Genomic DNA, 19511 nt, shown 5'->3' on the forward strand with positions numbered 1-19511 from the left:
TTTAGTTTCCAACATGAATGTTGTTATTTTCATTTACATCAAAAAGTAGCATTCAAGTGAAATAACACAGATATACACTGGAAACTGGCAACCAATGACAGGTTTATCAATGACAGGAATGACAACCTCACTGAATCTGATTATAGTTTTCTAATACTAAAAGAATATCTGCTCAATATTTTTGTACTATTCACAATGTAATGCCTACAAAACAATACCCTTTTAAATGTAATCTTCAGAATGTTACAGAGTGGAGAGAGTGAGGAGGCTGCGTCTGGCTCCCACTCTCACAGCCATTGCAGTACATTGAGCTCCATAGAGACAGTGCCAGGGCAAGTGAGAGCCGGACGGGCACTGGGTGACTCTGTGCCTCACGGAGGAAAAATAATTAAACATGAGCAAAGGAGATCCTAAGAAGCCGAGAGGCAAAATGCCATCATATGCATTCTTTGTGCAAACTTGCCGGGAGGAGCACAAGAAGAAGCACCCAGATGCTTCAGTCAGCTTCTCAGAGTTATCTAAGAAATGCTCAGAGAGGTGGAAGACCATGTCTGCTAAAGAGAAAGGAAAATTTGAAGACATGGCAAAGGCGGACAAGGCCCGTTATGAAAGAGAAATGAAAACTTGTATCCCTCCTAAAGGGGAAACAAAAAAGAAGTTCAAGGATCCCAATGCACCCAAGAGGCCTCCTTCAGCCTTTTTCTTGTTTTGTTCTGAGTATCGTGCAAAAATCAAAGGCGGACATCCTGGCTTGTCCATTGGTGATGTTGCAAAGAAACTGGGAGAGATGTGGAATAACACTGCTGCGGATGACAAGCAGCCTTATGAGAAGACGGCTGCTAAGCTGAAGGAAAAGTATGAAAAGGATATTGCCACATACCGAGCTAAAGGAAAGCCTGATGCAGCAAAAAAGGGAGTTGTCAAGGCTGAAAAAAGCAAGAAAAAGAAGGAAGAGGAGGAAGATGAGGAAGATGAAGAGGATGAGGAGGAGGAAGAAGATGAAGAGGATGAGGAGGAGGAAGAAGATGAAGAGGATGAGGAGGAAGAAGTAGATGATGATGATGAATAAGTTGGTTCTACTGCAGTTTTTTTTTTTCTTGTCTATAAAGCATTTAACCCCCCTGTACACAACTCACTCCTTTTAAAGAAAAAAAAAATTGAAATGTAAGGCTGTGTAAGATTTGTTTTTAAACTGTACAGTGTCTTTTTTTTGTATAGTTAACACACTACCGAATGTGTCTTTAGATAGCCCTGTCCTGGTGGTATTTTCAGTAGCCACTAACCTTGCCTGGTACAGTATGGGGGTTGTAAATTGGCATGGAAATTTAAAGCAGGTTCTTGTTGGTGCACAACACAAATTAGTTATATATGGGGATGGTAGTTTTTTCATCTTCAGTTGTCTCTGATGCAGCTTATACGAATAATTGTTGTTCTGTTAACTGATACCACTCTGTAATTGCAAAAAGAAAAAGAAAAAAAGTTGCAGCTGTTTTGTTGACATTCTGAATGCTTCTAAGTAAATACAATTTTTTTATTAGTAAAAAAAAAACGTAATCTTCATTGGTGACATTTTCTATATCACATGATTAAGTCTAGAAAATCGACAACAACAACAAGTCAAGCCCTTATTTGCAGCATTTTCAAATATCCATGGTGTAACTATCTCCACCAGTGGTGATTTTAAGCTACTAACTTGATGTCACTGAATGAAGGGATTGTAATATACATTCCTCACACTTCATTGTTTAGCAGTTCCATCAGACAGATAAAATAGACTTATAAAAGCTGGAGTCGTGATCACAGGTTATAAGATACATGTTCAAGGGCTTTATTCTTCTCAAGAGGTGGTAAGTGCCTCCATAAAAATGGTGGCAGGATCATAGTTAGAGGTCACATCTCCCATTGAAAGTGTCAGCTTCAAGCTAAGATGTACCCATGACTTTGATGGAGAGACTTGGGTCTTAGAGGTATGAGTATCTATTAAACAGAACTCAGTTTTATGTGTCTGGAATATAATGCCTTTCTGTTTTCTCTAAGCCTTTTGTAAAGTCTTGTTAAATTTTACAACCCACCCTCAGCTAACTCTGCAGGGAACTAAAGGGAAGGTCACTTTCCATGCTTGTGAGAAAATAGTAAAGGGAAGAATGACAGCTGAGAAATGGAAGCAAGTTAAGAGATAGCTATAAGTAGACAGCAGTATGGAATCAGGTGTCTGGATGAGACAGAAAATGAGAAGTGAGTTTGTGTAACATGGATAGATTCCTTTGGCATTTCTAGATATACAGGAGTAGAACTTGGTAGAAGATAGGATTTCTTACTGTTGCATGGGACAACAGATTAGATTTGTGATTTGGAATTTTAAGAAAAGGTTCCAGTGAAGACTGGAGAACTCACTTACATAATTGAAATGAAAAAGAAAATGTCATCTTATTTTACAAAAATGTAAAAGAGAAATCTGTTATTATCTCCAGAGATGCTAAAAACACATTTTATTTAACATTATATATATATATATATATATACACACACATATACACACACACACACATATACAAGAAAAACATCTAAATCTGGTTAAAATAAAAATTGATGCATACACCCTTAACATGAAAAATAGTATGGATCAAGAGGTGAAAATAACATTCAGGACGAGGAATAAGAAGGGGAGACCACTTTCTCTACCACAAATTCATGAAAGATCATTTGAATGCTGAGCAAATACCACAAAACAACTTCTGAACGCTGGCGGAGGACACCAGGCACCCAGAAAGGCAGCCTATTGTCTTTGAAAGGAGGTAGGACAAAATATAAAAGATAAAAAGAGAGACAAAAGACTTAGGGATGGAGACCCGTCCCGGGGAGGGAGTTGTGAAAGAGAAGATTCCAAACACCAGGAAACCCTCTCACCAGCGGGTTTGTGGGGAGTTTTGGAATCTCAGAGGGCAACATAACTGGGAGGAAAAAATGAATAAATAAACCCCACAGATTACTCACCTAACTGCAACTCCCAGCAGAGAAGTAACCCAGATGTTTGCGTCCGCCACCAGCAAGCAGGGGCTGAACAAGGAGGCGCAGGATGCATTGCTTAGGGTAAGGACTGGGCCTGAATGCCCTGAGGGCAATCTGAGGAAGCTAACGTGAGAGAGCAACACAAACCATGGGATAGCCAGAGAGAAAAAAAAAAAAAAAAAGAGGAAAGAGAGAGAGAGAGAACTTTCCTGTGAAAAGCTCCAACCTAAGGCACGGTCAGGCCCGCTCATAGAACAAAGGACTGCCTGAATACCAGAGGAGGGCTAGCCAGGTGAGGACCAGCCCATCCCCCGTGGAAGGCAGAGAGGCAGGCAGGCAACAGCCAGAGCCTGAAGGCGAGGGGTAAAATCCGCCCCAGAGATGGCATCCCTTACCAAACTGCAAGCAAGCTCCCAATTGCTAACCAAGTCTTCCTGGGATCCTGGATGGTTGACATCCACCAAAATGGTCACAGCCAGAGATCAGCTCCCCAGAGGAGACACATGGCACACCTGAGATGGCGCTCCCACTGCACACCCAGGAAACCGAGTGGCTGGGACCGGGGAGGTGATAAGACGCACCGCACCTGGGGAGAGTGCGCTTGCCAAGCACCTGGTCACCTGAGCTGCTCGGACCTGGGAAGGGCACAAAACGCAGGCCCAACTGAGTCTGTGCTTTTGTGGAGTACCCAAGATCCTGAACTTGAGCGGCGTAGACCTGGGAAGTTCATGCAACCTAGGGCCCACCTTAGATAGTTGCCGGGCAGAGAAACCTGTAACCTGAGCACTGTAGACTGAGAAAACACACACGCTGTGAATGGGGCCAAACACAGTGTGGCCCAGACACTGCGAGCACTCCCCACACATGCCAGTGATATTTGTTTGCAGTATACCTCCCTCCCCACAGCACAACTGAACAAGAGAGCCTAAATAAATGACCACCATCGCCCCCTGGTGTCAGGGGGGAATTTAGATACTGAAGAGACTTGCAAACAGAGGAGGCCAAAATAAACAAAGAAGAGGGAACTGCTTTGGAAGTGACAGGTGCAACAGATTAAAACGCTGTAGTTAGCACTGCCTACATTGGAAGACCTATAGAACTTGAGAAGAAGTATAAGCTGGAATAAAGAACTATCTGAAACTGAACTGACCCCACACTGCCCTCAACAGCTCCAGAGAAATTCCTAGATGTATTTTACTATTATCATTTCTTAATATTTTTTTTATTTTAAGTTCTTTCTTACTCCTTAAATTTTCATTTTTAAAACCCACTATTATTTTGCCCGGAGAAGGCAATGGCACCCCACTCCAGTACTCTTGCCTGGAAAATCCCATGGACGGAGGAGCCTGGTAGGCTACAGTCCATGGGGTCGCTGAGAGTCGGACACGACTGAGCGACTTCACTTTCACTTTTCCCTTTCATGCACTGGAGAAGGAAATGGCAACTCACCCCAGTATTCTTGCCTGGAGAATCTCAGGGATGGCGGAGCCTGGTGGGCTGCCGTCTATGGGGTCGCACAGAGTCGGACACGACTGAAGCGACTTAGCAGCAGCAGCAGCAGCAGCATTATTTTGCCAATAACCGCTGGATCATCAAAAAAGCAAGAGAGTTCCAGAAAAACATCTATTTCTGCCTTATTGACTATGCCAAAGCCTTTGACTGTGTGGGTCACAATAAACTGTGGAAAATTCTGAAAGAGATGGGAATACCAGACCACCTCACCTGCCTCTTGAGAAACCTGTATGCAGGTCAGGAAGCAACAGTTAGAACTGGACATGGAACAACAGACTGGTTCCAAATAGGAAAAGGAGTACATCAAGGCTGTATATTGTCACCCTGCTTATTTAACTTATATGCAGAGTACATCATGAGAAACACTGGGCTGGAAGAAACACAAGCTGGAATCAAGATTGCCGGGAGAAATATCAATAACCTCAGATATGCAGATGACACCACCCTTATGGCAGAAAGTGAAGAAGAACTAAAGAGCCTCTTGATGAAGGTGAAAGAGGAGAGTGAAAAAGTTGGCTTAAAGCTCAACGTTCAGAAAACTAAGATCATAGCATCTGGTCCCATCACTTCATGGGAAATAGATGGGGAAACAGTGTCAGACTTTATTTTGGGGGGCTCCAAAATCACTGCTGATGGTGATTGCAGCCATGAAATTAAAAGACGCTTACTCCTTGGAAGGAAGGTTATGGCCAACCTAGATAGCATATTTAAAAGCACAGACATTACTTTGCCAACAAAAGTCCGTCTAGTCAAGGCTATGGTTTTTCCAGTGGTCATGTATGGATGTGAGAGTTGGACAGTGAAGAAAGCTGAGCGCCGCAGAACTGATGCTTTTGAACTGTGGTGTTGGAGAAGACTCTTGAGAGTCCCTTGGACTGCAAGGAGATCCAATCAATCCATCCTAAAAGAGATCAATCCTGGGTGTTCATTGGAAGGTCTGATGTTGAAGCTGAAGCTCCAATTCTTGGGCCACCTCATGCGAAGGGTTGAATCATTGGAAGGGACCCTAATGCTGGGTAGGATTGGGGGCAGAAGGAGAAGAGGACGATGGAGGATGAGATGGTTGGATGGCATAACCGACTCGATGGAAATGGGTTTGGTTGGACTCCGGGAGTTGGTGATGGACAGGGGGGCCTGGCATGCTGCAATTCATGGGGTCGCAAAGAGTTGGACACGACTGAGCGACTGAACTGAACTGAACTGATTATTTTGAAGAAAAAAATAACTATTTTTAAAGCAAATTTCATATTTTTCAAATAATTTTTGCTGTTTTGTTTTGTTTTAATATAAATTTATTTATTTTAATTGGAGGCTAATTACTTTACAATATTGTAGTGGTTTTGCCATAAATTGACATAGATCTGCCATGGGTGTACATGTGTTCCCCATCCTGAATCCCCCTCCCACCTCCCTCCCCATCCCATCCCTCTGGGTCATCCCAGTGCACCAGCCCTGAGCACCCTGTCTCATGCATTGAACCTGGACTGGAGATCCTTTTCACATATGATAATATACATGTTTCAATGCCATTCTTCCAAATCATCCAACCTTTGCCCACTCCCACAGAGTCCAATGCATCTGTGTCTCTTTTGCTGTCTCGCATGTGGGGTTATCATTACCACCTTTCTAAATTCCATATATATGCGTTAGTATACTGTACTGCTGTTTTTCTTTCTGGCTTACTTCACTCTGTATAATATGCTCCAGTTTCATCCACCTCATTAGAACTGATTCAAATGTATTCTTCTTAATGGATAACTAACATTCCATTGTGTGTACGTACCACAGCTTTCTTATCCATTCGTCTGCTGATGGACATCTAGGTTGCTTCCATGTCCTGCCTATTATAAACCGTGCTGTGATGAACATTGGGGTACACGTGTCTCTTTCAATTCTGGTTTCCTCAGTGTGTATGCCCAGCAGTGGGATTGCTGGGTAATATGGCAGTTCTATTCCCAGTTTTTTAAGGAATCTTCACACTGTTCTCCACAGCGGCTGTACTAGTTTGCATTCCCACCAACAGTGTAACAGGGTTCCCTTCTCTCCATACCCTCTCCAGCATTTATTGTTCGTAGACTTTTGGATAGCAGCCATTCTGACTGGCGTGAGATGGTACCTCATTGTGGTTTTGATTTGCATTTCTCTGATAATGAGTGATGTTGAGCATCTTTTCATGTGTTTGTTAGCCATCCATATGTCTTCTTTGGAGAAATGCCTGTTTAGTTCTTTGGCCCATTTTTTTTGATTGGGTTGTTTATTGTTCTGGGATTGAGCTGCCAGAGTTGCTTGTATATTTTTGAGATTAATTATTTGTCAGTTGCTTCGTTTGCTATTATTTCCTCCCATTCTGAAGGCTGTCTTTTCACCTTGCTTCTAGTTTCCTTTGTTGTGCAAAAGCTTTTAAGTTTAATAAAGTCCCATTTGTTTATTTTTGCTTTTATTTCTAATATTCTGGGAGGTGGGTCATAGAGGATCCTGTGTTTTGTTTTTTTTTTAATATTGTATTTTTGAGAGTCTAACCTCTACTTTAGATTTTTAATCTTTGCCTTTTGGCATTTGTTATCAATTCTGTACCTTTAAGAATCCAATCTTCAGTACCCATTTTTACTTAGGAGTGTGATTACTTAGGAGTGTGCTCTCTCCCCTTTTGACTCTCGTTTTTCTCCCCCAGGTCACCTCTATCTCCTCCCTCCCCCATCTCTTCTTCACTTAACTCTGTGTCTCTCTTTGGGTGTTCTGGATTGTGGAGAACACTTAGGAAACTGATCACAGGCTAGATTGGTCTCTCTCATTTTGACTTCCCCTCCTCTCCTCCTGGTCACCTCTATCTCCTTCCTCCCTCTTCTCTTTCCTATGAAACTCTGTGAAACTCTCTGAGTGTTCCAAACTGTGGAGAGCAAATAGGGAAGTGATTACTGGCTAGCTTGCTCTTCCCCTTTTGATTCCCCTTCTTCTCCTCCTGGTCACCTCTATCTCCATCCTCCATGTTTTCTTCTTCACATAACTCTGTGAACATATCTGGGTGTCCCCCACTGTGGAGAATCTTTTCTGCATTAAACTAGATGTTCTATCATCAGTGCTATATGGATGGAGAAGTCTTGAGGCTACTGTAAGAAAAAGACTGAAAGCCAGAGGCAGGAGGCTTAAATCCAAAACATGAGAACACCAGAAAAATCCTACTTCATGGAACATTAATTGACAAGAACTCATCAAAAAGCCTCCATACCTACACTGAAACCGAGGTCCACCCAAGAGCCAACAAGTTTCAGAGCAAGACATTCCAAGCTAATTCTCCAACAAGCAGGAACATAACCCTGAGCACAAAAATACAGGTGGCTAAAAGTCACACCAAACCCAGAGACACCTCAAAACTCACTACTGTACACTTCATTGCAATCCAGAGGGAAGAAATCCAACTTCACCCATGAAAACATAGATGTAAGCTTCCCTAACAAGGAAACCTTGGCAAGCCACTCGTCCAACCCTACACACAGGGAGGAACCTCTGCAATGAAGAGGAACCACAAACTTCCAGCATACAGAAAAGCCACCCCAAACACAAACCTAAACAAGATGAAAAGGCAGAGAAATATTCAGCAGGTAAAGGAACATGATAAATGCCCACCAACCCAAACAAAAGAGGAGCAGGTAGGCAGTCTAACTGAAAAAGAATTCAGAATAATGATAGTAAAAATGATCCAAAATTTTGAAAGCATAATGAGAGTTACAGATAAATAGTCTGGAGGCAAGGATTGAGAAGTTGCAAGAAAAGTTTAACAAGGACCTAGAAGAAGTAAAAATGAGTCAATCAATAAGGAATAATGCAATAACTGACATCAAAAGCACTCTGGAGGGAACCAACAGTAGAATAATTGAGGCAGAAGGTAGGATAAGTGAGGTGGAAGATAGAATAGTGGAAATAAATGACACAGAGAGGAAAAAAGAAAAAAATAATTAAAAGAAATGAGGACAACCTCAGAGACCTCTGGGACAATGTCAAACACATCAACATTCAAATCATAAGAGTCCCAGAAGAAGAAGACAAAAAGAAAGGCCATGAGAAAATATTTGAGGAGATAATAGTTGAAAACTCTCCCAAAGTGGGGAAGGAAATAGTCACCCAAGTTCAAGAAACCCAGAGAGTCCCAAACAGGATAAACCCAAGGCAAAACACCCCCAAGACACATACTAATCAAATTAACAAAGATTGAACACAAAGAACAAATATTAAAAGCAGCAGGAAAAAACAGCAAATAACCCCCAAGGAGATCCCCATAAGGATAACAGCTGATCTTTCAATAGAAACTCTTCAAGCCAGAAAGGAATGGCAGGACATACTTAAAGTGATGAAAGAGAAAACCCTACATCCCAGATCACTGTACCCAGCAAGGATCTCGTTCAAATATGAAGGAGAAATCAAAAGCTTTACAGACAAGCAAAAGCTGAGAGAATTCAGCACCACCAAACCAGCTCTCCAACAAATATTAAAGGATCTTCTCCAGGCAGGGAACACAGAAAAGGTGTATAAACTCAAACCCAAAACAACAAAGTAAATGGCAACAGGATCATACTTATCAATAGTTACCTTAAATGTAAATGGGTTGAATGCCCCAACCAAAAGACAAAGACTGGCTGAATGGATACAAAAACAAGACCCCTATATATGCTGTCTAAAAGAGACCCAGCTCAAACCTAGGGACACATACAGACTGAAAGTGAAGGGCTGGGAAATGATATTTTACGCTAATGGAGACCAAAAGAAAGCAGGAGTAGCAATGCTCATATCAGATAAAATAGACTTTGAAATAAAGGCTGTGAAAAGAGTCAAAGAAGGACACTACATAATGATCAAAGGGTCAATCCAAGAAGAAGATATAACAATTATAAATATATATGCACCCTACATAGGAACTCCGCAATATATAAGGCAAATGCTGACAAGTATGAAAGGGGAAATTAACAATAACACAATAATAGTGGGAGATTTTAATACCCCACTCACACCTATGGATAGATCAGCTAAACAGAAAATCAATAAGAAAACATAAACTTTAAATGACACAATGGACCAGCTAGACTTAACTGATATATAAAGGACATTTCTCCCCCAAACAATGAATTTCACCATTTTCTCAAGTGTACACGGAACCTTTTCCAGGATAGATCACATCCTGGGCCATAAATCTAGCCTTGGTAAATTCAAAAACATTGAAATCATTCCAAGCATCTTTTCTGACCACAATGCAGTAAGATTAGATCTCAATTACAGGAAAAAAACTATTAAAAATTCCAACATATGGAGGCGAAACAACACACTTTTGAATAACCAACAAATCATAGAAAAAATCAAAAAAGAAATCAAAATATTCATAGAAACGAATGACAATGAAAACACAACAACCCAAAACCTGTGGGATTCAGTAAAAGCAGTGCTAAGGGGAAGGTTCATAGCAACAGAAGCCTACTTCAAGAAACAGGGGAGGATTCAAATAAATAACCTAACTCTACACCTAAAGCAACTAGAAAGGGAAGAAATGAGCACCCCAGGGTTAGTAGAAGGAAAGAAATTATAAAAATTAGGGCAGAAATAAATGGAAAAGAAACAAAGGAGACCATAGCCAAAATCAACAAAGCTAAAAGCTGGTTCTTTCAGAAGATAAATAAAATAGGCAAACAATTAGCCAGACTCATCAAGAAACAAAGGGAGAAGAATCAATTCAACAAAATTAGAAATGAAAATGGAGAAATCACAACAGACAACACAGAAATACAAAGGACCATCAGAGGCCACTATCAGCAACTATATGCCAATAAAATGGACAAACTGGAAGAAATGGACAAATTCTTAGAAAAGTATAACTTTCCAAAACTGAACCAGGAAGAAATAGAAAATCTTAACAGACCCATCACAAACATGGAAATCAAAACTGTAATCAGAAATATTCCAGCAGAAAAAAGCTCAGGACCAGACAGCTTCACAGCTGCATTCTACCAATAATTTAGAGAAGAGCTAACACCTATCCTACTCAAACTCTTCCAGAAAATTGCAGAGGAAGGTAAACTTCCAAATTCATTCTATGAGGACACCATCACCCTAATACCAAAACCGGACAAAGATGCCACAAAAAAGAAAACTACAGGCCAATATCACTGATGAACACAGACACAAAAATCCCTAACAAAATTCTAGCAAACAGAATCCAACAACATATTAAAAAGATCATATATCATGACCAAGTGGGCTTTATCCCAGGGATGCAAGGTTTCTTCAATATTTGCAGATCAATCAGTGTGATACATCACATGAATAAATTGAAAGATTAAAAACCATACGATTATCTCAATAGATGCAGAGAAAGCCTTTGACAAAATTCAACATCCATTTATGATAAAAACCCTCCAGAAATAGGGCATAGAAAGAACATAATTCAACATAACAAAAGCCATACATGATAAACCCACAGCAAACATTATGCTCAATGGTAAAAAATTGAAAGCATTCCCCCTAAATTCAGGAACAAGACAAGGATGCCCACTCTCACCACTACTATTCAACATCGTTTTGGAAGTTTTAGCCACAGCAATCAGAGAAGAAAAAGAAATAAAAGAATCCAGATTGGAAAAGAAGAAGTAAAACTCTTATTGTTTGCAGATGACATGATCCTCTACATAGAAAACCCTACAGACTCCACCAGAAAATTACTAGAGCTAATCAATGAATATAGTGAAGTGGCAGGATATAAAATTAACACACAGAAATCTCTTGCATTCCTGTACACTAACAATGAGAAAACAGAAAGAGAAATTAAGGAAACAATTCCATTCATCATTGCAACGAAAAGAATAAAATATTTAGGAATAAATCTACTTAGAGAAACAAAAGACCTATATATAGAAAACTATAAAACAATGATGACAAAAATCAAAGATGACACAATTAGATGGAGAAATATACCATGTTCATGGATCAGAAGAATCAATATAGTGAAAATGAGTATAGTATCCAAAGCAATATATAGATTCAATGCAATCCCTATCAAGCTACCAATGTTATTTTTCAGAGAACTGGAACAAATCATTTCACAATTTGTATGGAAAGACAAAAAAACCTCGAATAGGCAAAGTAATCTTGAGAAAGAAGAATGGAACTGGAGGAATCAGCCTGCCTGACTTCAGGCTATACTGCATAGCAGCAATCATCAAGACAGTATGGTAATTGCACAAAGACAGAAATATAGATCAATGGAACAAAGTAGAAAGCCCAGAGATAAATCCATGCACCTATGGACACCTTATCTCCGACAAAGGAGGCAAGAATATACAATGAAGAAAAGACAATCTCTTTGATAAGTGGTGCTGGGAAAACTGGTCAACCACTTGTAAAAGAATGAAACTAGAACACTTTGTAACATCATACAAAATAATAAACTCAAAATGGATTAAAGATCTAAATATAAGACCAGAAACTATAAAACTCCTAGAGGAAAACATCGGCAAAACAATCTCTGACATAAATCACAGCATGATCCTCTATGACTCACCTCCCAGAGTAATGGAATAAAAGCAAAAATAAACAAATGGAACCTAATTAAACTTAAAAGCTTTTGCACAATGAAGGAAACTATAAGCAAGGTGAAAAGTCAGCCTTAAGAATGGGAGAAAATAATAGCAAATGAAACAACTGACAAAGTATTAATCTCAAAAATATACAAGCAACTCCTGCAGCTGAATTCCAGAAAAATAAATGACCTAATCAAAAAATGGGCCAAAGAACTAAACAGGCATTTCTCCAAAGAAGACATACAAATGGCTAACAAACACATGAAAAGGTGCTCAACATCACTCATTATCAGAGAAATGCAAATCAAAATCACAAAGAGGTACCACCTCACACTGGTCAAAATGGCTGCTATCCAAAAGTCTACGAACAATAAATGCTGGAGAGGGTGTGGAGAAAAGGGAACCCTCTTACACTGTTGGTGGGAATGCAAACTAGTACAGCCACTATGGAGAACAGTGTGGAGATTCCTTAAAAAACTGGAAGTAGAACTGCCATACAACCCAGAAATCCCACTGCTGGGCATACACACTGAGGAAACCAGAATTGAAAGAGACACGTGTACCCCAATGTTCATGGCAGCACTGTTTACAATAGCCAGGACACGGAACAACCTAGACGTCCATCAGCAGACAAATGGAAAGAAAGCTGTGGTACATATACACAATGGAATATTACTCAGCTTTTAAAAATAATGCATTTGAATCAGTTCTAATGAGGTGGATGAAACTGGAGCCTATTATACAGAGTGACATAAGCCAGAAAGAAAAACACCAATACTGTATATTAACACATATATATGGAATTTAGAAAGATGGTAATAGTGACCCTATACGCAAGACAACAAAAGAGACACAGATGTAAAGAACAGACTTTTGGACTCTGTGGGAGAAGGCGACGGTGGGATGATTTAAGAAAATAGCATTGAAACATGTATATTATCATATGTGAAACAGATCGCCAGTCCAGGTTCAATGCATGAGACAGGGTGCTCAGGGTTGGTGCACTGGGATGACCCAGAGGGATGGGATGGGGAGGGAGGTGGGAGGGAGGGTCAGGATGGGAAACACATGTACACTCATGGCTGATTCATGTGAATGTATGGCAAAAACCACCACAATATTGTAAAGTAATTAGACTCCAATTGAAAAAAAGGTGGTTTTAAAAAAAGGTTCCTATTGATATACGTGCACTGTTACTGCTACTGCTAAGTCACCTCAGTTGTGTCTGACTCTGTGCGACCCCATAGACGGCAGCCCACTGGCCTCTGCCATCCCTGGGATTCTCCAGGCAAGAACACTGGAGTGGGTTGCCATTTCCTTCTCCAATGCGTGAAAGGGAAAAGTGAAAGTGAAGTCTCTCAGTCGTGTCCGACTCTAAGCGACCCCATGGACTGCAGCCTACCAGGCTCCTCCGTCCATGGGGTTTTCCAGGCAAGAGTACTGGAGTGGGGTGCCATTGCCTTCTCCAATACATGCACTACTATATATAAAATAAATAACTAATAAGGACCTACTCTATAGCACAGAGAATTCTACTCAATACTCCGTAATGACCTACATGGGAAAAGAATCTTAAAAAGAGGGGATATATGTATATGTATAACTGATTCACTTTGCTGCACACCTGAATCTAACACAACATTGTAAGTAAACTATATTCCAATAAAATTTTTAAAAAAAGACTATAAGAAGGCAGGAAAATGCCTAGAGAATAAAATATGATTAAGAAAATTGAAAATAAAATAACATTCAGGACAAAAAAGTGATTGTTACATAGTCTCGCCTTAGAAACAAAAATAAAACTATGTCTCTGCATTCTTAAATTAAATTTAGAATAATTCTGTTGTTTATAAAGGAGTCAATAAATCAACAAATAAAAACTATAAAATTTCCAGATGTAAAATCTGGCAATCAAAAAATAGTAATGTGTGAATGTAAATTGTTATAGACAGTATGGAAAAGAGTATAGCAGTTCCTCAAATTAGAAATAGTACTACCTTATAAAATGCTGACAGTGTGGGATGATTTTCATGTAGTTCAGAAGCTACAGGAAAAAAAAGACTAATAAAAGTAAACATATAAATTTGACTCTCTCTCATATATTTGAAGAGAGATTAAATTTATCTTCTTAAAAATATAGCACATGTTACAAAGGGATAATTTTCTTAATATATAAAGAACTTTTAAGAATAAAATAAGTTAAGCAATAAAAGCTACTCTTTTCTACTTCAAAAAAAATAAAAAGAAAATAAGTTAATTAAAAGACCAACATAATAAAAAACATCTAAAAGTGATGTGAAAGATATTTAATTAAGAAATAAAATGCTAATAGTTATAAACATGTGAAATTAATTTTAATGGAATAAAACATCATATTTTACCTATCAAAATGCTAAATATAAAGTTTGATACAGTATTGTCAAGGTTGCAAGAAATTAAGTTCTCCCTTTCACTTTGGTATTGTTATTGTTCAGTCACTAAGTCATATCCGACTCTTTGTGATGCTATGGGCTGCAGCACACCAGGCCTCCCTGTCCCTCAGCATCTCCCAGAGTTTGCCTAATTTCATGTCCATAGAATCGGTGATGCCATCAAACCACCTCATCCTCTGTTGCCCTATAGACAGTTAATTTGGCAAGTTCTATCAAAATTTTAAGGGCATATGATCTTTTATCCAATGATTCTACTTTTAAAATTATGCTCATATATACTTACATTGTACAGAAATGTATGGATGGTGATGTTCACAGTGGCATGATTTATGACCTCATGCATGCATGCATGTATACTCAGTCATGTTTGACTCTCTTTTTGACCCCATGGATTGTAACCCACCAGACTCTTCTGTCCATGGAATTTTCCAGGCAAGAATACTGGAGTGAGTGTCCATGCCCTCCTCCAGGGGATCTTCCCAACCCAGGGATTGAACTCGCCTATCCTTCATCTCCTGCATTGGCAGGTGTATTCTTACCACTGAACCACTTGGGAAGCCCATTTATGACCTGAAATACCTGGGAAAAAAACCCTAATGTCCTCCTGTGGGAAATTGGTAAAGCAATTTATACAATAACCATAAAATGGAATAATATGCCACTATTTAAATGAATATAGTAGATTTTTATCTGCTGATATGGGTTGACCTCAAATTGCATTATGTATAAGAATCAATGTACAATACTGTATGTATAGTATTTTTCTTTTGTTATGGTCTGAATTGTATCTCTTCAAAATTCATATGTTGAAGTCATAACACCCAATACCTCAGAATATGACCAACTTTATTTGGAGATAGTGTCTTTAATAAGGTAATTAAGATAAAATGAAGTCATCTGGTTGGACCTTACTGTTATCTTTATAAGAGGAGGAGATTAGGATATAGACACATGTGGAGGGAAAGCCATGTGAAGATAAAGCAAGAAGGTGGTTATTTGCAAGTCAAGAAGAGAATCCTAAGAAGAAACCAACCCAATCCACACCTTGATCTGAACTTCTATCCTCTAAACTTGTGAGAAAATAAATAGACTTATATTTTTAAGCCACCCAGTCTTTGGGATTTTGTTATGATAGTCCTAGCAAACTAATACAGGATATATACATATATATACCTCTATGAGTGGGGAAAAATGAGCATGGGAACTTTCTGGAAGGGCACACAGTAAACTGTTGATGATTATAAGATTTACACACTGAAGATGGAGTTCTGTTGTGGGAGGGAGGCTAATTTTCTATTCTTTACCATTTTTACCATGTGTATGTGTTGTTTTAAAAGCTTTTAAAAATCAGTAAAAAAAAAAAAAGATCAACATGTTACTAAAGATTAAAGCTCATGAACAGACTATTGACAAGAGGGGAAATGTAAAGAATCACTGGATATTTGAAAGAAAAAATTAAGCTTATAATAATCAAGGGTACAAATAAAAACATGTTACTGTATTTTGCCCATCAAAGTGGCAATTTTTAAAACATCAATACAAACTGAAAATCTTGTGCCTTGTAATGAAAAACACCAGAAGTCTGCTCATTACTAGCTGAGAAAGTAATTACTAGCTAGAAAGGAAACTAGCCTTAGTTTCCTCATCTGTAAATAAGGATAAGAGTACCTAACTCTCAGAGTTATTTTAAAAAATAAATGAGGAAAAACATGTGTAGTGACTGGCTCACAGTAAAGTGTTAATAAATATTAACTATGTTATCTTGTGATGATAATAGTGCAAGGAAACTAGTAGATTTGAATATCTCTGGTAAGAGTTAAGTTTACAGAATCTTTTAGAGAGCAATTGATAATATTTTTCAAGAGCTTGACTCAGTAATTTCACTTATGGTAATGTATTATAAAGGAATAATCAGAGATATGCACAAAGATTTATGCACAGTATTGCTAAAAACAGCACTATCTGTAAGCACAAAAACATGGGAACAATCTAAATGCCATGCAGATGAGGCGGTTCAAATAAGATAAGACATATCCATGTAATCAAATTCAATGTAGGTATTATAAATCATATCTTCAAAGCATATTTCATGGCATGAGGAAATTACAAAAATATAATGCAAATTACCAAAAGTTAGATATAAAATTCCACATACACCATGACTCTCATTTTGTTTAAAAACAATAATGATAACAAAATAACAAAATAAAATGTTAGTATTGGCTATATTTTGATGGCAGAACTACCAGGTGATTTTTAGTTCTTTTTCTGTATTTTTTAAATGTGTCTAAAAGAATATATATTACCTTTTTGTAATGATCATGTTTTTTTTAAACTTAGTATTTAAAATAATGTATGCACAAAAAAGTGAGCACATAAGTGTTCATCTTAATGAAGTTTCATAAATTGAATGCACCCTGTGTTACTTGTACCATACTCAAGAATCAGACATCACCTAATCACCCTGCTCTGCCTTGAGGTCTCTTTGACTCACTAGTCACTCCTCTACTCTCCACCCAGGGCTACCATTTTCCTGACTTGTAACAGCTAATATGACTTTTGCCTGGTTTTACAGTTCACATGAATGGAGGCACACATAATCTATCTTTGTGTTTGACTACTTTTGCTCAACAATTTAAACTCCATGTTTTATTTATGTTTCAGTACCAAAAAAGGAAAAATTCAAGTGGAGTACAACAATTAACCCTTCTTGTATGATACAATGTTCTTTGGAAGTGAGTAAATGAGCTGTTTTTTTTTTTTTTTTTCATTATATGGGACTGGAATGCAAAAGTAGTAAGTCAGGAAACGCCTGGAGTAACAGGCAAATTTGGACTTGAAGTACAGAATGAAGTAGGGCAAAGGCTAATAAGAGTTTTGCCAAGAGAATGCACTGGTCATAGCAAACATCCTCTTCCAACAACACAAGAGAAGAATCTACACATGGGCATCACCAGATGGCCAACAGTGAAGTCAGATTGATTATATTCTTTGCAACCAAAGATGGAGAAGCTCTATACAGTCAGCAAAAACGAGACTGGGAGCTGACTGTGGCTCAGATCATGAACTTCTTATTGCCAAATTCATACTTATATTGAAGAAAGTGGGGAAAACCACTAAACCATTCAGGTATGACCTAAATAAAATCCCTTATGCTTATACAGTGGAAGTGACAAATACATTTAAGGGACTAGATCTGATAGACAGAGTGCCTGATGAACTATGGACAGAGGTTTGTGACATTGTACAGGAGACAGGGATCAGGACCATCCCCAGGAAAAAGAAATGCAAAAAAGGAAAATGGCTGTCTGAGGACCTTACAAATAGCTGTGAAAAGAGGAGAAGTGAAAAGCAAAGGAGAAAAGGAAAGATACACCCATTTGAATGCAGAGTTCCAAAGAATAGCAAGGAGAGATAAGAAAGCCTTCCTCCGGGATCAATGCAAAGAAATAGAGGAAAACAATAGAATGAGAAAGATGAGATCTCTTCAAGAAAACTAGATACCAAGGGAAAATTTCATGTAAAGATGGGCTCAATAAAGGACAGAAAGGATATGGACCTAACAGAAGCAGAAGATATTAAGAACAGGTGGCAAGAATACACAAAAGAACTGTACAAAAAAGATCTTCACAATCCAGTTAACCACGATGGTGAGATCACTCACCTAGAGCCAGACATCCTGGAATGCAAAGTCAAGTGGGCCTTAGGAAGTATCACTATGAACAAAGCTAGTGCAGGTGATGGAATTCCAGCTGAGCCTATTTCAAATCCTTAAAGATGATGCTGTGAAAGTGCTGCACTTGATATGCCAGCAAATCTGGAAAACTCAGCAGTGGCCACAGGACTGGAAAAGGTCAGTTCTCATTCCAATCCCAAAGAAAGGGAATGCCAAAGAATGCTCAAACTACCGCACAATTGCACTCATCTGACATGCTAGTAAGGTAATGCTCAAAATTCTCCAAGACAGGCTTCAGGAATAAATGAACCGTGAAGTTCCAGATGTTCAAGCTGGTTTTAGAAAAGGCAGAGGAACCAGAGATCAAATTGCCAGCATCCGCTGAATCATCGAAAAAACGAGAGTTCCAGAAAAACATCTATTTCTGCTTTATTGACTATGCCAAAAACTTTGACTGTGTGGATCACAACAAATTGTGGAAAATTCTGAAAGAGATGGGAATACCAGACCACCTGACCTGCCTTTTGAGAAATCTGTATGCAGGTCAGGAAGCAACAGTTAGAACTGGACATGAAACGACAGACTTGTTCCAAATAGGAAAAGGAGTACATCAGAGCTGTACATTGTCACCCTACGTATTTAACTTATATGCATCATGAGAAATGCTGAGCTGGAGGAAGCACAAGCTGGAATCAAGATTGCTGGGAGAAATATCAATAACCTCAGGTATGCACATGACACCATCCTTATGGCAGAAAGTGAAGAAGAACTAAAGAGCCTCTTGATGAAAGTGAAAGAGGAGAATGAAAAAGTTGGCTTAAAGCTCAACATTCAGAAAACTAAGATCATGGCATCTGGTCCCATCACTTCATGGGAAATAGATGAAGAACAGTGGAAAGAGTGTCAGACTAAATTTTGGGGCTCCAAAATCACTGCAGATGGTGATTGCAGCCATGAAATTAAAAGACTCTTACTCCTTGGAAGGAAGTTATGACCAACCTAGATAGCATATTTAAAAGCAGAGACATTACTTTGCCAACAAAGGTCCATCTAGTCAAGGCTATGGTTTTTCCAATAGTCATGTATGGTTGTGAGAGTTGGACTATAAAGAAAGCTGAGCACCGAAGAATTGATGCTTTTGAACTGTGGTGCTGGAGAAGACTCTTGGGAGTCCCCTGGACTGCAAGGAGATCCAACCAGTCCATCCTAAAGGAGAATCAGTCTTGGGTGTTCATTGGAAGGTCTGATGTTGAAGCTGAAACCCCAATACTTTGGCCACCTGATGTAAAGAGCTGACTCATTTGAAAAGTCCCTGATGCTGGG

The 19511-nt window shown here is 38.9% G+C and overlaps 1 pseudogene across 1 annotated transcript; it reads left to right on the plus strand.

Annotated features, from left to right (window-relative positions):
• The first annotated feature begins 244 nt into the window (after nucleotides 1-244).
• LOC145535925 (high mobility group protein B1 pseudogene) lies at nucleotides 245-1549 on the plus strand (annotated as a pseudogene). Its single transcript, XR_014075536.1, has one exon. The product of XR_014075536.1 is annotated as a high mobility group protein B1 pseudogene (transcript).
• The last annotated feature ends 17962 nt before the right edge of the window (nucleotides 1550-19511 follow it).

Source organism: Giraffa tippelskirchi, chromosome X (genome assembly GCF_054371585.1).
Source record: "Giraffa tippelskirchi isolate mGirTip1 chromosome X, T2T-mGirTip1v1.2.pri, whole genome shotgun sequence".
Taxonomy (NCBI): domain Eukaryota; kingdom Metazoa; phylum Chordata; class Mammalia; order Artiodactyla; family Giraffidae; genus Giraffa; species Giraffa tippelskirchi.